The sequence below is a fragment of the Mirounga leonina genome, unplaced genomic scaffold, assembly GCF_011800145.1.
Source record: "Mirounga leonina isolate KUSES-001 unplaced genomic scaffold, KU_Mleo_1.0 Mir_168, whole genome shotgun sequence".
Classification (NCBI taxonomy): Eukaryota; Metazoa; Chordata; class Mammalia; order Carnivora; family Phocidae; genus Mirounga; species Mirounga leonina.
In genome coordinates, this window is record NW_023270426.1 from 32,143,287 (window position 1) to 32,167,935 (window position 24,649).

General features: G+C 42.5%; 1 protein-coding gene across 1 annotated transcript in view; it reads right to left on the minus strand.

Annotated features, from left to right (window-relative positions):
* Nucleotides 1–24,649, minus strand: part of ANKRD55 (ankyrin repeat domain 55) — a 267,455-nt gene that overhangs the window by 102,884 nt on the left and 139,922 nt on the right. The gene's annotated exons all lie outside the window — the stretch shown is intronic.

Here is a 24,649-nt window from a genome sequence, read left to right on the forward strand (position 1 = left end):
CTCCCTGCTAGGGGGGGAGCCTCCTTCTCCCTCTGCCTCTGCCTCTCTCTCTCTCTCTCTCTGACTCTCATGAATAAATAAATAAAACATTAAAAAAAATTTTTTAATGGACATACATATCACCTGGGGATCATCTTACGGGGCAGATTCTGACTTAGTAGATCTGAGTAAGAAAGATTGGATTTCTACCTAGCTCCCAGATGCTGCTGCTAGTTGGCCCATTCTTTAGGTAGCAAGGGGCCAGAAAATATTTCAAATACTAAGTAAAATATACACTTAGTGGGCTTTGACACCAAGGTTCTCTACTGGACAGTAAAAACCTAGTAATATTAACTAAGCCCCCAGGGACCACAGAAAATGCATCTATAATAGAAGTGAGCCAGAGTGGGGATTGGTTACCACCTGGAATATCTGTGGCTGTTTTTAGGTTAAAGAAGGAGTACAGGCCTATAGCTAGATGTTATTAAGGTCATAGAGCCTAAGCTTCCTTCAGAGTTCTGTCTGCATTCTAGTTCTTTGCATTTGGGCAAATTATATTTCTCCCAATATGTACACTGGAGAGAATAGTGATCCTTATCTTAAAAGGTTGTTGGATGAAATGGAGTAACAAAACAGTGGTGCACTGAAGTCAGTGCCTACTGGCTCTCTAGAGCTAACTGTGAGGTAGTGAGGAATTTTTTGAGGTGCTTTGGTAGCTTGAAATTAGCAATGATGGGAATATTTACACCAGGGAAATGGGCAAATGCTAATAGTAAGGGCTATTTTTTTTTTTTTTGAGAGCGGATTTACTAGGCTACCACTTTGTGTAAATTACCTAGTGCCCAAAGAACTTGATAAATATGAATACTATCTTAGCTACCTTATCTTAATTCTTCCAGCACTTGTGGTTTGAAACACATCCTTTAGCACTAGATATTTTATACCAGTTTCTTTTTCAATAAATTCTGTAATTGGGTTCTTCTCAAGAGTGGGTCTTTTGAAACTTGATGCTGCAGAGGTGTTGGGGTTAATGTAGAGCATGAAATCAGCCATAATAGCTGGCTTGCTAAAATGTAACATGGAGGCCGCTGGGGGCGAGGGAGGGTTCTGGAGAAGGGCATGGGCCTTTGGGATGCTGGGGTCTGTGTGACCACCCTATTGTTGAAATGCCGCTGGAGTTGCCTTCCCAAAGCTCTCTTAGCCCAAATAGCTGCCCTGGGATCTAAGATGTATGCATTGTCCCCTAGGCTATGTTTAGTAGAACACGCAGATTAGCATATCTTATCTTTCCCATAAATCCTCCCAGTTTCATTAAGACCAATTGTCACACATCACATACTTGAGAAACAGCGATAAGGATTTGTGATTATCCTGAAGGACCAATAAAGGCGGGAGCAAAGAAGGGCAAAGGGTCTTCATCTCTTAGCGTTGACCCCCTTGCCTTCTCCTCTCTTTCATGGCAAAGTTTGGAGTAATCGTTCATCCATCAGTACAGGGATTGCTGGCCATTCCCAGCACAGAGGTATGAACACATTCTGCCATATCCCGTGATTGATCAATGCCTTGATTTTGAGGTCTCCAAGGAAACTACTGAGCATAATTTCAGAATTTTTGGAGTTCATTGCTCCAAGAGTTTTGATTCCTTTCACAGGAAAAATCAGAAGCCAACCTGTACGATCTCAAGATAGATCCCAACATCTTAAATGTCTCTTCAAAGTTTGTCTAGTGAAAATCAGAACAGGGAGAAAGAGAATATATACAAGTGCTATAAAATAGGTCTGTGTTCCAGTCACAAGTTTTCACACATTTGTCAAAATAATTGTAGCTGGTAGATTGGGAAATGGCACCTGCCACAGCAAGTAGGGAGGTAATGTCCCTCTGTGTATTTGTGCCAACAACATGTATCTGAACATAAGAGAGCTTAAGAATCAGCCTTGCCATCTAATGTGAATGCCCTCAGCTCTTCTCTCCTGTTCCTCCAAATTTCTCTGTACCTTCCCCTAGCCCTTAAATCCCTTCCGCTGCAAAGAAAGGAGTGTCTTTTCTCCTTGAGAATGCTAGGCTACCACTAGTGTACCTCATTCTACATAAAAACTTTCCTTAGCGAGGCAGATTTGCACAACCATTAAGAGCTTGACTGGAGCCTGACTGGCTAGTTCAAGCCCCAGTCTTGGGACTTGATGCTGTTTAAGCTATGCCTTATTTTCCTCATCGGTAAAGTCAGAATCATATTAATGACTTCCCATAAGGTTTCAGAGTGAATTAAATTGGTTTAAATATGTGCAGCTCTTAAAGCAATGCCTTATACATAGTAATTCTTATATATATTTACTATTATTTCCATTAGTTATTCCATCTCTTTTGCAACTTCATCCTTTCCCCCCAAGATCCTTTTCCTTAGCGGACATGTAGGCTCACATCTTTCAATCCTTAAAAAACAAACTGAAACAATATAAAACAAAACTGTGATGTTCCTTCAAACAGGTTTACTTTTACTATCCCAGCGTGCTTTTTTTGGCGGGGGGGAAGCCTACATTTGCTCTTTCCTTCCTGACCACCCAATCTTTCCTTGGTCTGTTTAAATTTCAGTTCTGTAGCTAGCTGCTCAGCACAGGCCCTGCTATGCAGATAACTCTGTTGACTGGCCACCAGTTCTGATGGAACAGCTAGAATTCCCTTCATCTAGGGCTGCACCTGTGGCTGGTGGAGCTGGTCGGTAATGCCTGCTCTGAAAAACAGATAGGCTCAAATAACATTTCCCACATATCTCAGGGCTTCTACCCCTGAAGCATCCAGGATTATTTTGGGGGTAGAAGCAGGCCCTTGGCAGTGCAGTCCAGGCAATGTGGTATGGTGGAAAGAAGGGTGAACTTCATTATCACAAGACCCAGGCTCAAGTTCTCTTCTGGTCTACACATTATAGATCACTATAGATGCTTCACCAATACTTGTTCAACTACACTGAATTGTTTCCCAGCAAATCACTTGGGACCCTTGCCTTCTTAGTTTTATGCTAATGTTTCAGTTATCTGGGTTGGTTCTGACTCTGACAGCCTGAAAGGAGGTCCTGTGTCTGAGCCTGTAAGTCAGGCTTCTATGGGCAAGAGTGAGTAAACCCCGGGGCTTTGAAAGGATTTTGTCTCTGAAGGAAGATTAAGGCAGGAAGATGAACTTGGTCACAGGACCCAGATCGGACCGTTTAAATAAAGAAATGGGGCTCAGATGAAATCCTCTCCTGCCTGAAGCCAGTCTGGTTTTCCTCTGGTATCATCTATAATGTATCTTACCTCTTTCTAGCTCTGCCTCTAATCTCTTTTTCCTCTCAGGAGAACCTTAACCCCTGAATTCCTCCTGTCACATGTCTTAAAAAAAATTCTGAATGTTCAGAGAACCATAAAATACATTAGAGCAAAAAATTATCTTAACTGTTCTCATTTGACAAACAGACTCAGAGAGTTGATAACTAAACCAATAATCATCAGAGAAAATAATTTTCTTTCATTTGTAGGAAGAAAAATAAGGAAGTTTGGATTATTGCTGGGCTGGTTGAGGCGACACTCCCATCGCATGAATCTGTATTCAACAATTTAATGACATCAAGGCTGTGGGGGTTTCCTTTACACGTTGTCCAAAAGGATGTTTTCACATGAGCTCATGCCAGATAACAGTTTTGAAATGCTGAGTTGATATCCAGCAATCCCTTTTTGGATTTCACAACTCCTTTTTGTGAGACACAATTAAAAATATATCCTTTTCTTCTCCAGTGAAAGTGGCATTGGAGCAAACAGATTTATATTAAGCTTACGAAGCAGAGAGTTAAAATTTTAGCCAAACCATTATGTATTGTATTTGGTCTAAATTATGCTAAACAACTGGTTTGGTAGGCTTTGGGTCCCTAAAGTAGCCATCTTTTGGGGATCATATAGACCTAGGCTGCATGTTTCTGGGTAAAACAATGCCTGAGTCCTGGTTTGGCCTAATTTGTCCTATTTGTCAGTGAGAGACGTGCGGTGGAAGTTATACATGTAGCAATGTATCAGCCTTTAGGCAACTTCCGCTTGGTGGAACATACCATCTGTTTGCAGGAACTAAGCTTCCAGGGCTTATATTCTGACATTCCCCCTTCTTTCCCTCAGGGAAATGAATTCTGTTGAAATCCAAATTGAGAAATAGAAGGAAAAAAGAGATCTTAATTTGCAGCTGAGATTTTAGGCAGGATGAGGTTTAAGGAAACAAAACAATAATTTTTAAGAGCTAAATCTAAATTAATCTCTGAATCTCCAACCAGACAACAGGCTTAATCTTTCCTTCATCCAGTTAAGCAAACAAACTGAAATTCTAGGGGCATAGGAGTAGAGCTGTCATTTGATTATATATTCTCTTTGTTAAAACTTAAGATACAAAGAACATACAGGGAGAGGCTTTAGCTATTTGCCTGATAGACTGAGATATGAGAAAAGGGATTTTCATTATCAGGCAACTAATAATTGTTGGGAATAAGACATGGCTATGATGATCTCTGAATCCCCCTTTGGCAACGATAGTCTCCACAAGAGGAAATCAGCCTCTTTAAGTGCTATTCAAGTGCTATTTGTGTAATTCTGTTTGCATGGAAACATATTCCTGTGTATTAAATTCTACGCTTACCATGCACAAATAGAGGTCCAAATCAGAACTCTTAAGGTTTTCTGAGTGAAAAATCAAATAACTGAGTTAGAATGATGTGTTAGAGAAGATCATTCATTGACTACTGATCAAGAAGTATGGATTGGATACTCACTGAGTGCCCGGCCTGATGTCTGATGCCATTTATTCACTATTCCAACATGCTTCAGAAATGAGCTGCCTATTCTCAGACCTACTGTACCCCTAAACTCCTAATAATCAGAAAGGAGAAGTATTTTTCAGTCCAATTTCTCTGCATGGATAGGTGTAAACTAAGGGTACATTTTGTCCCTTCTGCTGGCTCATGAGTCTCACATTATGACACTTCTAGACCACCTCCCGGAGCAAGTCCTGTGTGTTCAGGACCTTTCCTGCCCCTCGGCCAGTTACACTTCCTCTTCAAGGCCAGCGTCTGTGAGGCAGGTGCCAGTGGTTAGCTATTCTAAGATCCAGCTCTATGGTTAGAACATAATCATCCTCTCAAATCAGCAGACTCCTTCAGATATCCTGACATCAGGAGGACAACCAGTCCAACACCCTGATTTTACAAAAGAGAAAACCCAAACCAACACACACAGAGGTGTGTTGACCCAGGCCAGTGCTTTCTCCACTGCTCTGTGTCGACTCTTGCTCTGTGGGGGGAAATTAACATTGGTTGACTATCACAGGTGCCTTCTGGGGATGATCTCCTAGCCAAAGACCTGCAACTTTGAGAACTGGGCAATGTGAGGGACAGGAATAATTTATCACACTTTTCAACACAAAGATATGTCTACGACTAGGTGTGAGTCAGCCCTATCAGCCCTGATTGCCTCACTGCGCCCCAAAATCTGACTTTGCTCTGAAGGAGCTAACCTGACCCTTTGACTCTCCCCCCACCTTTTCAATTCCCTTTAACTCCCATGATCCCTAGTTGCTATGCGGCCACAGTTTTGCACACAAAGCTTACATGGATAATAATGTGTTCATAATTAACAGATAATTTGCATTAAGAGTTTACAATGGGTCAGATGCTATGCCAGGCTCTTTATGTATATTTTTTTTCATTTAATTCTCACAGGAGCCCCATGAGATAGGTAGTATTAATAGCTAGCTTCACTTTGTAGATGAGAAAATTCAGGTTTGGAGAGGTTAAGTCACTTGCCCAAATTCCAAGAGCTAGATTTTGAATCGAGGCAGTCTTAAGTTCAGGCCTAAGCACTGACTCATACTATTAATAAACCAACAAAAACACTTTGAGTATTGACTATATGCAAGCCATTCGGCAAGGCTCTATGAAGGATGGGGCTTCTAGCCTAGACATCAGAAGACCTGTTTAGCAACACATTATGTGGTAATGCGTAATAAGTAATAGATCAATTATAAGCTAGGGTGGGAACTTAAATCTTTTTTTCTGTTTGCGTCAGGGACCTCTTTGGCAGTCTGGTAAAACCTATGGCCTCCTTATCAGGATAAATGCATAAAATGAAAAGCACAGAATTGCAAAGGAAACCAATTACATAACAACATAGTACAAAAAGTTTTAAAATGTTGTCATATAGTGGTGTATAAGCTTCTATATTAACACATCATAAACATCACCATGTTGAGAACCAGTAACATGGAGAGGAAGAGCAGTGGGTAGTGAGGGGCCAGAGCTATAGGGAACCAAGTGGATTGGGGCCCAAACTGCTTCTCATATCTCTACAGCTCACCCAACCCTATGCTTCATTCCCAGAGATTGTAAACTGTATGTATTTTCATTGTGCTGTGCATGTCCACATACTAGTTTTTCTCATTGCTCCATAATAAGTAGATTTTCTCATGGCTCACTAAATAGACACATTTTTGCATGTTATTACATCTAGTGACCCTAAAGTCCCACATCTCAGAGAGGGATTTTAAAAGATTGTGCACACAGGTTTCTCCAATGTTTCTTCATCAAAAAGCAATTTTAAAACCACAGTTTTAAATGTCAAGAAATGAATTTGGATAGATTTCAATAATTGCAGTCACTAATTCCAAGAGTGAGGTTTCTGTTATAGGTTTTCACTTTTTGCACTAGGCTGGCAAAATAATTACACTGGGGAATTAAAATTCATTTTACTGCAACATGAAAACCTTTAAGAGAAACCTCACTCTTTGAATTAAACTAGGCTGTTTATAATTATTAACACTTATTTTAACTCACTTTCTGGTATTCAGAGCTGTGGTTTTGCAATTGTTTTTTCAAGGAGAAATACGGGTGTTTCTGGACTATGAGCAACATATGGTATCAAGATGTGGTTTTAATCTGCATTTCCCTCATGAGTAATGATGCCGAGCACCTTTTCATTTGCTATTTGACCATTCTGATATCCTCTTTGCAAAGTGCCTGCTCAGAATTCTTGTCCAGTTTTAAAAATTGTGCTGTCTATTGTTTTCTTATGGATTTATAGAATGTTTAAAAAGATATTCTTTTTTTTTCTTATTATTTATTTTTTTTATTCTTATGTTAATCCCCATACATTACATCATTAGTTTTAGATGAAGTGTTCCATGATTCATTGTTTGTGCACAACACCCAGTGCTCCATGCAGAATGTGCCCTCCTCAATACCCACCACCAGGCTAACCCATCCTCCCACCCCCCTCCCCTCTAGAACCCTGTTTGTTTTTCAGAGTCCATCGTCTCTCATGGTTCGTCTACCCCTCCAATTTCCCCCGCTTCATTCTTCCCCTCCCGCTACCTTCTTCTTCTTCTTCTTTTTTTCTTAACATATATTGCATTATTTGTTTCAGAGGTACAGATCTGAGATTCAACAGTCTTGCACAATTCACAGCGCTTACCAGAGCACATACCCTCCCCAGTGTCTATCACCCAGTCACCCCATCCCTCCCACCCCACCCCCCACTCCAACAACACTCAGTTTGTTTCCTGCGATTAAGAATTCCTCATATCAGTGAGATCATAGGATACATGTCTTAAAAAGATATTCTTGATATAAATCCTTTGTTAGATGTCTGTGTGTGTGCGTGTGTGTGTGTGCATGCCAATCTAGGGCTTGGTTTTCCATTTTCTTAATAGTGTCATTTATTGAATGGAATTTCTTAATTTAATTAAATCCAATTTATCAGTATTGCCTGTGTCCTATTTAAGAAACTGTGGCCTCTCCGGGGTCCTGAAGATATTTCTTGTGTTTTCTTCTACAAGTTTGGTTGTTTTTTTTTTTACTTTTCAGCTTTAGGTATATGATCCATCTTGAATGAATTTTTGTGTGTGGTTTTGAGGTGAGGGCCAAGCTTCTTTTTTTTTTTTCCATTTGAGCCAGCGCTATTTATTGAAAAAACCATCTGTCCTTCTTCCACTGAATTGCTGTGATGTCGTTGTCATGAAGTGACTGATCACACATGGGTGTGGATCTGTTAAACTGTATTCTATTCCACTGTCTACTGTCTGTTCTTTAAAGATTTTTTATTTTTTAATTTTATTTATTTATTTGACAGAGAGACAGCAAGAGAGGGAACACAAGCAAGGGGAGTGGGAGAGGGAGAAGCAGGCTTCCTGCCGAGCAGGGAGCCCGATGTGGGGCTCGAACCCAGGACCCTGGGATCATGACCTGAGCCGAAGGCAGACGCTTAACCGACTGAGCCACCCAGTCTGTTCTTATACTAATACCACACTGATACCTGGTTTTGTTTTTCTCCTTCGAGATTGCCTCAGTTCTTTAGATCCTTTGTATTTCCATATATGTATTATAAGTAGCTTGTCAATTTCCACCAATTAAGAAAAGCTGCTAAGATTTTTACTGGGATTGTACTGACTCTAGAGATGAATGTGGAGAGAATTGATATCTTAACAATGTTATATCCTTGAATCCCATGTTCATGTTACCTTCCTTCATTTATTTAGGTCTTCTTTTACTTCTCTCAGTACTTTTTTGTAGTTGTAAGTATAGGAGTACTATATATCTTTCATTAGATCTATTCGATAATTGATGTTTTTGGTGCTTTTAAAATTTTACTATCTAATTGTTTGCTTCTTTTTATTTTATTTTATTTTTTATTTTTTATTTATTTATTTTTTAAAAGATTTTATTTATTTATTTGAGACAGAGAGAATGAGAGACAGAGAGCACGAGAGGGAAGAGGGCAGAGGGAGAAGCAGACCCCCTGCTGAGCAGGGAGCCCAATGCGGGACTCGATCCTGGGACTCCAGGATCATGACCTGAGCCGAAGGCAGTCGCTTAACCAACTGAGCCACCCAGGCGCCCTGTTTGCTTCTTTTTAAAAAATAGATTATTTCTCTGTTGAAATTCTCCAACTGCTCTTCTGGCTACCATTTCCTACATTTTCTTTTCTTTTTTAAAAAGATTTTATTTATTTATTTGTCAGAGATAGAGAGAGAGAAAGAGAGAGAGAGAGGGCACAAGCAGGGGGAGTGGCAGGCAGAGGGAGCAGGCTTGGGATCATGACCTGAGCCGAAGGCAGCCGCTTAACTGACTGAGCCACCCAGGCATCCCTTTTTCCTACATTTTCTTGAACATATTAATCATTATTATTTTAAACTACTCATGGACTAATGTCAATATCTGTGTCGCCTATAAATCTTTTTCTATTATCCATATTTTTTACATGGATTTCAGTAATTTGATCCCCTTTATTTTTTATTATATTTTCACAGGCATCATCATATTTGGTTAAATGCCAGAAGTCATCAATGAAAAATTGTAAAGACTTGAGATGATGTTACCCTCTTCCAAGGTTAAGTTTTCTTCTGACAGGTAGATCGTCGAGATCTTGAGAAAACTTGATTTTATGCTTCTTGGGGTAGTCCATTTCAGTTTTTTCCTGTTCCTAAGGGATTTGTCCTTATTCCTACAGCATGCCTCTTATTCTCAGGGCAGGACTCTTGAGGTTTTGATTCAAAGCCTGGGATTTGTGCCAAGCTATCTTAGTAAGGCTTTAATTATGACTTCTGCCTCCCTAGTACTACTGAGATCTCTGATTTCAGAGGGAATGTATATGCAGAATTTCAGTGTCCTTCTCTGCTCACCTCCCTCCTCCAGGACTTGGCTCCCCAAGTAGCAAACTCCAAGCTACTCCAAACTCTGACTTCTGCCTCTTCAGTCCAGTGAGACTATTGTTGTATGCCCCTGTTCTGCAATTTGCAAATGTCTGTAGGAAAATATCTGGGAGGAATGTGGAACTCACGTCATGGACTTTCCTTCAAGTCCGGTCTGGATTTGTTGTCTCCAGTGCCTTCAGACAATTGCTTTAGATATTTTGTGCAATATTTAGGTGGTGTTTGAAGATAGTGTTAGTATGATGCCAGCTAAGGCTGTGTAAAGCAGAACTATTTTTCCGGGAAAACAGAACAAAACTTGTGCTACATTCCTTTCTCAGAGGGTATCATGTCATCTACAATCTGAGGTCAGGGTGGGATGTAGGGAGAAACAAGAAAAGATCCATTATTACTCATTCAGGATGATCTGTGCTGGAAAGTGGAGCTTAGACAATGCACAAATGGCTTCCTAACCTTTGAAAACATGTTGAAAATTATATTTAAAGGATTAACCCTGATAACTCAATGAATCAAAACTCACGCTGCTTCCTACTCATTTTCAAAGGAAAAAAGATGACCTTATATATGGCTCCACAACTTTCCTCTGAAAATTGTTTTTAAAAATAAGTCGTCAAGTTTTTATTTCTTAGTTGGGCATATCCACAGTGTTCAACATTGGTCAAAAGTAAAAGCATTTGTAACCATAATTGTCCTAGAACTTTGTGATAAAAGTAATTTAGAGCAGTCAACTCTTAAGAATTCATGGCAAGAAAGTTTTATAAGCAATGTAGGGAGGGTGAATCAGAGAGGAAAAAAGCAGATAAGAAAACCTTTTAAAAAATTATTTATTTTTTTTAAGATTTTATTTATTTGACAGAGAGAGACACAGCGAGAGAGGGAACACAAGCAGGGGGTGGTGGGAAAGGGAGAAGCAGGCTTCCCGCTGAGCAGGGAGCCCGACGCAGGGCCCAATCCCAGGGCCCGGGATCATGACCTGAGCCAAAGGCAGACGCTTAACTGACTGAGCCACCCAGGCGCCCCAAAAATTTTTTTAAAAAGATTTTATTTATTTATTTGAAAGAGAGTGTGCGCGCAAGAGAGCATGAGTGGTGGGGAGGGGCAGAGGGAGAGGGAGAAGCTGACTCCCTGCTGAGCAGGGAGCTACATGTGCGGCTCAATGCAGGGCTCAATCCCAGGACCCCAAGATCATGACCTGAGCTGAAGGCAGATGTTTAACCGACTGAGCCTTCAGGCACCCCCAGAGTAGACAAGAAATTCTTAAGGAGGTGGGTTTCTCAGATCTGGAAGAACATTGGTATGAAGAATAGGAATGGCTACAGGAGTCATCCCAGGAATGATCCAATCCAGTTTTCTGTGTCTCCTCCTCTTCTAGTCAGTGACTCTTCAGAGGCACCAGAGTCCTGATGCTGTTCAGGGTTCCCACTCCTGGACTCCCAGGCCTGTCCAGAGGACCTGAACTGGGGGGGAGGGGGGAGGGTAGGAGGGTGGGGAAATTAAGAGGTAGATCTTCTATTTGCTAGATGTGTGAACTTCACCAAGTTACTTAATCAATCTGTTAAGAAGCTTTTCAGTGCAAGTAATAGGAAATTAAGCCTCAAAGGCTTAAAAAGAAGAACTCAACTATCTCATATATTAAGAAGTCAGGATAGAACTTCTGTAGGATTGGTTGATTCAATAGCTTGATAAGATCACAAAGAATGCAGGTTCTGTCCATCTTCCTACTCGGCCATCTTATATGTATTGGTATTGTCTTTAGCTATTTGGTTCTCTGAGTTACATCCAGACACAATATCTGAAGGAAAAAAATGGAAATTTTCCTTCCTATGTGTCTCTTTTTATTAGCTACTAATCCTTTCCCAGGATCCCCCCCACCCCAGCACACCTCATTTCATGATTTGTTGATCATAACTAGGTCCCTTGTTCCACCTAAGCCAATCTCCAGTAAGGAGAATGGGATTCCCGTGACTGGCCTCTAGAATCTGTATATAAGCCAAAGCCACCTGGGGAGAGATGGGCATTTGAATAAAAGTGAACTCTGACCACAAGGAAGAAAGAGTATTAGGTAGATAACCACCGGTGTCTACCATACTTGAACTTGCTGAACCTTATTTTCTTTATCTGCAACATGAAGAAATAATAGTATTTGGCTTTTAGAATTGTTATAAGGCTTAAATGCAAGAATCCATGGGTTATTCCTCCAAAAATTCCCACTAGATTCCTATATAACTTCTGAAACTGTGCCCCATAGGGTTAAGGAGGTTGAGACTAAGAGAAAATTTAAAGCTTGTTTTTCAGAGACTTGTTTCTCCCTAATCAGCTATTGTTTCTTTTCAGACCTCACTAACAAATCCACTAGCTGTCTCCACAGAGGCCTGGGCTGACACAAATGAAGGTCACTGATATGATTCTAGCCTACAAACAAGCTAGGCTCTGCATTCTTTCCTAGAGATAAGGAGCCCTAGACCCCATCCAGTTTATACCAACTTTTGGAGCATGTGCACAGCCCTCTCCTTGTCTTACAGATCACTTCCTGATGTCAGGGGCCAAATTTTGCCTCATTTTAATGTTAAATCTCCACCCCAAAGTGAACATGGGATGTATGTTTCATAGATGTTTGCTCAGTGTAGATGTTCCATCTTTCTTCATGAATAGTATTACATTTCCCCACCCTTTTCTTCAATGTGTATATAATCCCAACCGCTATGATTGTAAAACTTGTTCTAATCTCAGGGGAGGTAGATTTGGCGCTTGCCCTTCCATCTCCTCATCTGGCTGTCTCTCCAGTAAACCCTTTCCTTGCTGCATACTCACTGTCTCAGTGATCAGCTTTGCTGTATGGCAGGCATATGAACTTGGTTTTGGTTATAATTCTGCTCTACTGATAATACCTCCTAGCTACCATTTATTTTTGCTTGGTGTCATACGCTACAACAGGTGCTTTATATATATTTAAAATATATATAAAGTTCTTATATATATATATATTATATATATGTGTGTGTGTTTTTTATATATATATGTATATAAATGTATATATATATATATATTTTTTTTTTTTTTTTCTAATCCAACCACCAAAAATGTATTCATGCATTCTCTTCATTCATTCATTCAACACATATTTGATGGCCAGGAATCTCATGTTACAGGCAATGCAACAGGTTTGGAAAGGCTGACTAGTATGTTTAAAATGACATAGCAAGTGAGTGGCCAAGTTAGAAATGTGCTTAGGTCTGTCTGACTCCACAGCTTACAAAATCTTTATGACTTCTTTTCCCAAAAGCCTCCTCAGGGTCCCATTTCACCAAGCTAAATCTATTAAAAGGGGTGGCTGGGAGCAATTATGGAGTGTCAACACACACCCTAAGGTCCAAAGAAGAGAACGGTCTTACTAGATTGCCCACAGGAGCCTCTTCCCTGGAATTGTGGGTTAGTTCTGCTTGGCTCCAGCAGGGGGCGGGCTGGTAACAGTCAGCACTTGCCTCCTCTCCTAAAGCAGCGACTGAAGTGGTGAGAACGACTTTCTTGGCCAACTACAAATCAGACTCATCCCATTTTGGTCGCACTCTGTAGGAAGGGCAGCTGGCCCTTTTCAGCTCTTCCCAGGCATGAAGTGAGAGAGAAAGAAATTGCGTGTGAATTAACCTTTTTACTTTTAGAAAGTGCTCTCATTTTTATATACACATTCATCCCAATTACAAATGTTGAGACGCTTGGAATAGACTTTTTCATCTATCATTAGCAATTGTATGGCTTTATTCCCTTAAATGCTGTGAGCTCCCTAAAGCGGTGGATAGAGTGACTTATCTCTGGACACTCAACATCAGGCACATGGCATATTGTGACTGCTCAGTCAATATTTGCAGAGTGCATTCGTGACTGTCCTGGAGTACTATGATCCGGTTTTGAGCTTTGTCTTGGTTATTTCCTATTTGGGAGGTTCTTAGTAAGTCATGTGCTCTCTGAGCCTCAGTTTCCCCATCAGTAACATAGTGATGATGATGATGGTGGTGGTAATAATTCCTAAGCCCACTTGTTGTGACAGGGACAGGGATATGAAAAGGACTTAATAAAATACCTGTCAGGGGGCGCCTGGGTAGCTCAGTCGGTTAAGCGTCTGCCTTTTGGCTCAGGTCATGATCCCAGGGTCCTGGGATCGAGTCCTGCATTGGGCTCCTTGCTCAGCAGGGAGCCTGCCCAGCGGTGAGCCTGCTTCTCCTTCTGTCTGCCCCTCCCCCCTGCTTGTGTGCACCTGCTCTCTCTCTCTCTCTGACAAATAAATAAAATCTTAAAAAAAAAGTACCTGTCAGAGATAGTTTTTGTTTTTTAGGTGAATGTGCCAAAATTGTAAAATACACTAGTGGTTGATACTTCCTGATAGGGATTAGAATATAAAGTGCCTGGGGTCAGAATTTAGCCAGGTCCCACTGGGGACATCTCCTCTCCTATTGTCATTTCCTGCCCAGCACTCAAGGACTTTCCTTCATTGCCTCACATGGAGAAACACTGGAGTGATCTACTTATTGTCTGTCTTGGTTCCAATTCTACCTTTTTCAGCCCCAGTTTCTAAAGGTGTTATTCCAGGAGGTCCTTCCATTACCTGCCTTCAACCTGCTTTTCCCAAGCGACCATTTGCCGCTCACTTATGTACATGCACAAGCACCTGCAGCAGGCAGCAGCTTTACTCCTGGAAGCCCAACCTACCTTGTGCACTTTCAGTTCTCTGCCTGTATGTGCTCCCACTCCCTCTCCTTCTCCACGTTATCCCCCGAGCCCACACTTGGCCCTCTTGCCAAGCCCTCCTCCAAGAAGGCCTCCTCTAGCCCACACCGATCTCCTACCTTAGAACTCCCACTGCTCTCACGAGGCACTATAGATCGCTGGATCTCTAAGGGCATGGTCTTGGGTGTCAGACAGCCTGGAATCACATCCTGGCAAGTTATTTAAACTTTGTGTGTCTTGGTTACTTTATTCTTAAGATGACAATAATAATAGTACCTACCTCATAAAGAAGTTTTGAGGATTTATTTATTTTTTTTTTAAAAAGATTTTATTTATTTATTTATTCATGAGAGACAGAGAGAGAGAGAGAGAGGCAGAGGGAGAAGCAGGCTTCCCGCGGAGCAGGGAGCCCGATGCGGGACTCGATCCCAGGACCTTGGGATCATGACCTGAGCCGAAGGCAGACGCTTAACCATCTGAGCCACCCAGGCACCCAAGTTTTGAGGATTTAGTGAGAAAATGTATATAAAGCATTTAGCACGGTGATTGGAAAAGAATAAACACTCAATACACAGTAGTTAGTACTATTACCATCATTGTCATTAAATAGATTACTTGATACTTCTTTGGTATGTTTTTGGGCCATGCCGCCTCTTCCTAGTAGGGCAGTCAGCCTCTTGTATTCAGGGACCATATTTTGTATTTATCTGTAACCCTTGCATTGCCTTGTGTGCTCCTTGGACATGATAGGTATACCATAGCTTTTTATTGCTCAGTCTTACCCAGTATTAAGAAGTAAAACTGACCCACAAGTTAATTTTTAGCAAAGGCACATAGACAGTGGTTGAAGATGCCATTGCAACATGCCAAGAAACTTTATAAAGTTTTCTGATCATCAGACTGGCCATTCAAAACTCACAGAGTACTATGTATGACTATAATATACATTTTACTAAGTCGAAGAGATTACTTTTATACAATTTAGGGATTATCTACAGGACAGGAAGAAACAGAACAGGAAAAAATGTGATAGGTGACAAAATCATATTCATATAGTTTATCAACCATAGAGCTTGAGTCGGTCCCTGATCTCCCAAGTATCTCTGCTCCCCACACCCCAGCCCCGAGTTTTGTGATGATGATGAATAATCACCCCGATCCAAGATTCAGCTGCTTTCTCCTTTGTTTTTATGGTTCTCCAAAGAAGCACTAACCTGCTTTCTCTCACCTGCCAGGGGTGGATGTGGTTGCAAAGCTCTTCTCAGTCCCAAATCAGGATTATTTTACCTGTGGGTCCCAGGAGATGTAGCTCTATTTCTCAGGCCCTTTGTGTGTGTGCTGGGAAACCCTCAGGTGAAATGTCACTTCTCTGGAGAGGTAGGGGATCTTTCACCCCTTGGGAGTAGCCCAATCTCACACTCCTGCCTAATCTCACACTCCTGTGTTATCAACCACTAGGGTACCTTACCACGCCTTACCCTGGCGCCCTCTGCTGGCCGTGAGAAACAAGACAGAAAGCTGTTCTTCGAGATAAGAAACCCTGAATTTTGTCTTTGAAAGTAAGACACTGAGAGACAAGAATATTGCTATTCAGCAGGGACAGTCACACTTGGGTGATGATTCAAAACAGTGAGAGAAGACTAAGCTAGAAATAACAATATAAATCTTCTGAAAAGGGGATTAACAACTGGATTTGGGTCTCGATTAAAAAATCAAAATTAATTTAATACAGAGTACTAAAAAAAATATCCTATTGGGAGTACCTGTGATGTACAATTGTTTTCTTTTTAGTGCAGGGTCAGCAGTCAGTAGAGATTGCTAAATTGGTTTGAGCAAACCCACCGGAAAGTATGCTCCTTACCCACCAACACTCTGCCTTTCCCTGGGTTTTTTTTTTTTTTTTAAGATTTTACTTATTTGACAGAGAGAGAGAAAGAGAGGAGCGAGCACAAGCAGGGGGAGCGGCAGACAGAGGTAGAAGGCAAAGCAGGGGGAGCGGCAGACAGAGGTAGAGGGCAAAGCAGGCTCCCCACTGAGCAGGGAGCCCGACGCTGGGCTCGATCCCAGGACCCTGGGATCATGATCTGAGCCGAAAGCAGACGCTTCACTGACTGAGCCACCCAGGTGCCCCTCCCTGGTCTCCCTTTAATGTATGTACCAGATTACCAAGGTATCCTGGTGAGAGATGCCAGAGAAATACCAGAATGAATAGATGGAATCAAACACTCAAATGTGCTCAGTAGGGGGCATCCAGATGATAGACTGGGCTCTGTGGCCCACTGGCCCCAGCTTCCGTTCACTGTCTGCCCTGGCTCCCTACAGAGATTTAGGGAGTGTTTTGTATACGTAGCCAGTGCTTTTGCTCTCCCCCAGGGAGCACAAGAGAGCATGGGCTCAGGTGCTGACCCAGCTGAAGGGCTTCTCATAAACAAAGAAGCAACACTTGGTGTTTGTTGGACCAGAACAAGAAAAACCAAAACCCACCACAAATGTAACTGCTCAGACCTTTCTCTTGGCTCATTTTTGGATCCCAGGGAATGAAATCCATATACAATATAATGATAGGAGACATATCTACCACTCCAGAGAAGAAATAGATGAAGAGTTTAAAGAACTGGCCATCCCCAAGATGCAACACATGCCAGCAGCCAGTGGGGGTCAGAGGTGCTCTATGTCTGAGACAGAGTCCAGCTTGCGTCTACTGCTTGGCACCTTTAACCTCAAGATCTCCAAATCCTGCTAAGGGGAACCCAGCTGGAACTTCCTCTGAGTTCACCCTTGTCTTCAGGAAGAACAGAACCATGAGAACATAGGAGGCATCTGATCTCAGATGCTTTACCATAAGGATTGATTCTGACTTCAAAGCAATTGGCTTGGGGCACCTGGGTGGCTCAGTTGGTTAGGCGACTGCCTTTGGCTTAGGTCATGATCCCAGGGTCCTGGGATTGAGCCCCACGTCGGGCTCCCTGCTCTGTGGGAAGCCTGCTTCTCCCTCTCCCACTGCCCCTGCTTGTGTTTCCTCTGTCATTGTCTCTCTCTGTGTCAAATAAATAAATAAAATCTTTAAAAAAAAAGCAATTGGCTTATTTTATATATTTTTGCATTCTCTTCCTACCCTATGTGCTTCCAGCAAGAGCCCTCCTGCTGGTCGCAGACACAGGGCGGTCATGTCTCAGGGTCAATCATGTAAACACAGTGAAGCAATGACTCGATTCTACATCCCTAACCCTCATCTTTTCAGAGCACAGAACTTTCCTTCTAAGAACTTTTCCTTCTAAGTCAGCGGCAGTTTGAAGACAATGCTTAAGTGGATGGGTAGGTCTAACGGGTTTATAGGTCACACAGGCACCCAGGCTGGATGTGCTTACTCATGAGAGCTGATTGTGTACATCTCTTCCTACCACGTACTTAAGCGATGTCATGTTGGTAGCTTAACACTGGCCATGGTGAGAGTGTTTACACCACAGAAATGAGCAAGTATTGCAAATCAAGCAAGCTGACTTTGTTAAACATGTAAGCACACCAATGATTCCAGGGCAGATTTAAGAGTAAATCATTTAACACTATCATCTAGCATGCTCAGACCAGAATGCATGTAGTAAAGAGAAAAAGGAACAATATCTGATTAGCCTAGAGGATCTTCCAGTATGAACCGTTCCTGAAACTATAGTCAATAATTCTATAAAGATATCGTTCCTGTTGGGGCATCTGGGTGGCTCAGTCATTAAGCGTCTGCCTTCGGCTCAGGTCATGATCTCAGGGTCCTGGGATCAAGCCCCGCATCTGGCTCCCTGCTCAGCAGGGAGTCTGCTTCTCCCTCTCCCTCTGCCCTTCCCTCTGCTTGTGTTCCCTTTCTGTCAAATAAAATCTTTAAAAAAAAAGATACCTTTCCTATCAAGGACTAGCAACAAATTAAATAGCATATTCCTAAATAATTTTTAATTGTTGAATTGCATACTAAGAGGCCCACCCATAACCCCACGTACACTTTTTCCCTTTCTAACTTTGGGCCTTTGAGAAAATGTGAGCCTCCTTAGAAAGTGCATAACATCCATTTCATTGTTCCTACAAAGTAAAAATCTGGAGGAAAACAGTGGCCACCTTTCTCTTTTTTTTTTTTTTTTAAAGATTTTATTTATTTATTTGAGAGAGAGAATGAGAGACAGAGAGCATGAGAGGGAGGAGGGTCAGAGGGAGAAGCAGACTCCCTGCCGAGCAGGGAGCCCGATGTGGGACTCGATCCCGGGACTCCAGGATCACGACCTGAGCCGAAGGCAGACGCTTAACCGACTGAGCCACCAGGCACCCTCCAAACTCCTACTTCTTTTTTTTTTTTTTAAAGATTTTATTTATTTATTTGAGAGAGAGAATGAGATAGAGAGAGCAGGAGAGGGAGGAGGGTCAGAGGGAGAAGCAGGCTCCCCGCCGAGCAGGGAGCCCGATGCGGAACTCGATCCAGAGACTCCAGGATCATGACCTGAGCCGAAGGCAGTCGCTTAACCAACTGAGCCACCCAGGTGCCCCACCTTTCTCTTTTGTGGCACACCAGGAGTCATTGGACAATGGCTCAGGTGATACGTTTGTTGTACAACCCACAGATTTAAACCCACAAAGTAGTCAGCTTTTCTTAGAGAAAACACTTTCAGAGCCACGGACTAACTTTCACCTTAGCCAATCCATCAAAATTGCCTGAAAAAACAAACACCTTCAAAGTGTCTGTTATACCATAATTTTTGTAGCATTTTCTACAAAGGAAATGTGTTCAGGCTATTAGTGCACAAGTCTGTATTTTTATCATTGTGATCAAATTATTTATTTATTTATTTATTTATTTATTTATTTATTTATTTTTAAAAGATTTTATTTATTTATTCATGAGAGACAGAGAGAGAGAGAGAGAGAGGCAGAGGGAGAAGCAGGCTCCCAAGGAGCAGGCAGCCCGATGCGGGACTCGATCCCAGGACGCCGGGATCATGACCTGAGCCGAAGGCAGACGTTTAACCATCTGAGCCACCCAGGCGCCCTGTCATCAAATATTTAAATGAGAGTATTGGCCTGGTAGGATTCTGGCAGCTCAAAGAAGATGGCCAAACAGGGATGGTAGCTCACTGGATTTGGGAGATAGATTAAAAGCAGGGGATAAGGAGGATTTTAGAAAATGAGTCAAGGGCGCCTGGGTGGCTCAGTTGGTTAAGCGACTGCCTTTGGCTCAGGTCATGATCCTGGAGTCCCGGGATCGAGTCCTGCATCGGGCTCCCTGCTCGGCAGGGAGTCTGCTTCTCCCTCTGACCCTCCTCCCTCTCATGCTCTCTGTCTCTCATTCTCTCTGTCTCAAATAAATAAATAAAATCTTTAAAAAAAAAAAAAAGAAAATGAGTCAATATAATAAGGTGATGAGAACCAGGTTTCTCACTAGACAAGGGAGTAATAAATAAACAAAAGGAGAAAGCTGGAATGAATCATGTGGCATAGAATTACAATTGGGAGTTCGGTGTAAACTTAAGAGTTCTCAGTATGTAGAGTTAGATATAGAAATGAATACCGATGGGCATTTCTGTGTATGTATGCAAATACATCTGTATCTTCCTACCTATGTATATGCATACACATGTACATCACACACACAAATCCATATATTTCCTAGCTCTATCCCTGAGAGAGCTTGGGGGCAGTGACCCTAATAATGAAGAGTCTACCTAGAGCCCAGACCTTGGTTTCTCAACACCAGCCTCCACTAGAAGGGAACAGCATTGATTTCAGGGCTGGAACAGGAAAAATATAAGACAAGTTTAGAACATCTCATAATTCCAGAAGATAAGCAAGTAATCAAAGAATGATGGAGACATATCCAAAGGACACAGAAGATAGCTCAAAGGGGTGCCAAATGGTCCAGTTTGGGATGATTTGATATAAATGAAATCATAGCATCAGATTAAGTCCAATTGATTAAAATGGGCATCCATTCATTTTTCCTGATATTAGTAAGTAAATGAACATGTAAGGGGAAAAGAATAATCTTCCCTATAGTATAATGCCTGCTAATAAATGTTCGAGAAATTATGGAATTAGAAAAGCACAGTTTGAGACCCAAAGTGATCATTATTTTAGGCAGAAAGTATCAATAGATTCTAAAACTAGTGGATAAAAATTGGAGTAGTTACATAGCCTCAAAATATCTGCCCACAAAACCCTTATTAACTGCAAAGGAGAAAAAGAGTAACTGTACAGTAGAGACCCCTGGTAGACACCACGCTACTCAAGAGCTCAAAAGTTTACATCACCAGTAATAGGATAAACCAAGATCCTATGTCATATTATGGGATTCCATGAAAACACCACGTCATCACATCTGATATTCCTGCCCAGAATACATAATTTCACTTACATTTAATCATAAGGAAGTAGCAAACAAATCCAGATTGAGCCATTTCCTTGAAATAAATCTCCTTAAGGGGGTGCGTGAATATATATGTACACACACACACACATACACACTCACACACTATTGGTTCTGTTTCTCTGGAAAATCTTTACTGATAACAGTAACAAGTTTGGATTCAGAAGCTTTTGACCATGCAGCTTGCTAATTGTAAGCTTTTGTTCAGATGTCACATTCTCATAGAGGCCTATTCTGATCACTGTATCAAAAATGAAAATTAATTATCTCTCCATTCCATATCCCTGATCCCCTGACCCCACTCTATTTTCTTACATAGCAATGTCACTTCTCACATACTGTGTTACTATTTATTGTGTTTATTATCTATTTCCCTTTTCCAGTATATAAACTTCACCAAGGCAGGCACTGTAGGACAAGTTCCCTGGGAAAAACCTCTGAGCTGGAGATTTGTGTGCAGAATGCTTCTGGGGTGAGTGGTGCTCCCAGGAACAGCAGGTATAAGGGACTGAGGAAGAAGGGCTGGGCAGAGAGTGGAGTGTAGTTGAACACAGGTCTCAGCTGATCGCAAGGGGAGCTCTGAAGCTGGGGTCATGCTTCTGGCTGTCTTGAATTGAAACAAAAGGGGCTGGGTCTTTATACCCCCATGGTAACCAGTCATTGGATGCAGGGTGCACCAGGGAAGGGGCGTTACCTTGGGTAACACAGCTCCTTTTGGCCAAGGGCAATTCCCAGGAGGAGTCAGTCATGGGGCAGCCCCTGGCACCACTCCTGGCCCCTGGGGAATGAGCAGTGTGATCCTGAATGGGGGATCTGGGTGGTACACTCCAGCAGTAGCCACTAGAGCGGGATCTTTGTCTATTGCTGTATCCCCAGGAACCAGAAGAGGGCCAGAATTGTTGACTGGATGGGCGAATACATAAATGAATGAACAAATGAATGAATGAATTCCTTTCCCAAAAGGTCAGCAAGCACAGACAGGATGTGGCCACTAGTCTCAGCTGACAAGCAGAATGACAAGAGTGTAAAAATAGAAAATAGGTCAATGTCAATAGAGAAAACTTTAAGACAATTCAGTATAAAACAAAAAGCAGCAAATGGGAGAAGAGAGGCATAGGGCTTTGGGAAAGAATGGCAAGGTGGGATACGGCATTGAATACATTTATATTTCAGGGAGTTTCCAAATCTTCCACATAGATTCCGAGCAGTTTATTGTAGGATCAGGGTGTTGCAGGCCTGAGGAGCCCGGGGTTAAAGAAAGCATCCTGCTAACACAAGGAGCAACTGGCTCCCGTGACAGAACTTTTAACAAGCCTTTTCTCATATCTGTTGACTTAACGCAGGCCAGGGAATTCTTTGAAAGGCAACATGGCTATAAATCAGCAAGTCCCGTAGCGTGCATTCCAGGGTCTTGGAGGAAAGGGCTGCACACAAAGGCACCTCTTCTAAGTCTTTAGGAATGCCTTGGTGAGTGGCCCTGGGAGTCTTGGGGTTAGCCTGGGGCTGGGAATGGAAAACATCCAGAAGGGAGGAGCAGGGAAGCACCAGCCATAGTAGCACAGCATGTTTCTACCAAAACATTGGGCACCCAGCACCTAGCTCAGGGCCTACTACTACCGGATAATCAGCACTCAAGGAATTTCTGTTGAATGACTGACTAAATCATAGTCAGTTGTCTTGGTTCTGGCCCTGGTTCTGTCATTCACTGGCTGTGTGACCTTGAGGAACTCCCTTCTCCGAACTCCGGTTAACTGTGTGCATAAAATGTTGGGCTTGAATACAAATGGAATCTTTGGGAGTGCATGACCTATCGGTTCCTGAGTCCTAAAGAACATTCAAAGAGATGCATGAATCTGTGGAAAGGAGAAAAATACAAAAAGTCTACATGGCAGAGAACATTGCAGCTTCCTGAGCTAACACGACCACCTAAGATGGTTAGAACCTGCTAAAGGAAGTAAACAATTCCTGTCACGGCCGCTCCTCCCACCCCCAACCCCCACCCCAGTGGGATCTGCTGGGGCCGCAGGAGACTGCTGTGTCCACCACTCCAGGGGAAATGCCTCTTCCACAGCTGGCTCAAACACAACAGATCCCCTGAAACACAAAAAATCCCCTCTGGGACAGTTCTGACACCAGGTCAAGGGGTAAGAGGCAAATGTTGTCTGATGCCCACTGCAACTTCCATTATATCTGGGGCAGACCTTCTCCTTAAGGCCCTGAGGCAGGCAGAATCAATTTTAGTCAATTGCCTGCTCACTTCCATCTGTAGCCTGATGTGGTGGAAAGGACAACAGGCTCCCACTAAAAATACAAGGGTTCAAGTTCTAGCTTTTCTGACACTTGCAAACTTGACAAGTGACTTGATTTCTCTGGATCTGTAAAATGGGAATGATCATAACAGCTTCACAGGTAGGATCAAATGGTAGGAGATTTATGAAATCAGCATTTATTTCCCCTCCCACCCTGTCCTCCCTCCTTCCTTCTCTCCTTCTCTTCTGTGCAAGTCAGCCCAGTTAAGTCAGAGCAGAGTACAAGCAAGGCCAAGGGCATGGTAAGTGTGATGCTCATATGGGACCACAATCCTGCTCCTTGTCCTGGCCCTGTCAGTCCTAAAGAGTCAACTTGCTAACTGTGTGCTTACACCTTCTCCTCACAGAGCAAAGGCAGTTTGCCACTGGCCAGTATCACTGTGGACAAATACTATTTACTCAGCAAGGATGCCAAGCATTTTTAATCCCTGACTCATCAGGAAGAGGAATTTGGCAAAAGGGGATGGGGGTGGGGAATGAGATGAAACTGAGTGAGACCAGAATGTAATTATGAGGGTCAGATTCCACCATTCCGGGGCACAGAGGAAGAGGGGAGGAGATGGTCCTTTCCCCTCCAGAGCTGAAGTGACCCCAATTCCCCCTTTGGAAAACTGAAGAAGAAAGAACTATAAGAGATGTGTGGGGTTTTTCTTCTCTTTCTCAGAGTTGCACCTTATGCTGAACCAGGGGCTCTGAATCCTTTGGCAGACTGCTGACATCATTGAAAGGGACCCTCAAAATCTACATTTGTACTAAGCAGTATTTGTGTACTATGTAACTGTAAGTTCAAGTGCTTTCATGGAAGAGGCATCCTTTTGACTCATATCTGGGTCCTTGTATTCAAATCAGTTGGATTCAGACCCACTGCAGCCAGGCCTGATAGCTGAGTCCCCATTTCTCCAGACACTCTGTTTTGCCCCATCTCTCTCCCTGTCTGTGGGAATAAACCACAGAGCAGCTCTTTCCTCTCTGCGGGCTTGTGATGAGGCCTGCCTGGCCTTCCCCCTCAGTGTTAACCTTCTTGGGGGCCGAATCTGAGGGGGTACCTGGCTCCTTTGGGTGCCGAGGGATGGTGACTCACATGGTGACAGTCCATTTGCTTACTCCACTTAGGCTGATGGCCTTGCTAGGCCTGTTCTTTTCTTTCTTTCCCAGCCCTTTCTTCCCATCACTGTGCTTCTTCATCATCTCATTTTCCCCTTTCTAAGATGCTAAAGACAGGCTTGTTGCCCCTCTGCACCTATGTCTTCCTTTCCCAAGATCTTTGCCTCCTCTTCTAAGTCTTTCCTCTGTAGTTAAGCTATGAGGATTTCCCCCTCTGCAGTGCCATAGGATGCTCTTAATACCAGATTGTACTCCAGTGGGCCCAGCGAATCACCCCAGGTGAGTGGACATCAAGATGGTCCTAAAAACTAAACAGTCTCAAGAAAGATTGGCATCAATTGAGCCCTGACTATGGGCCAGGAAATTTACATGCAATGTATATTTAGTCCTCACAGTATTCTTCTTAGATACTTTTACTCCCATTGTACAG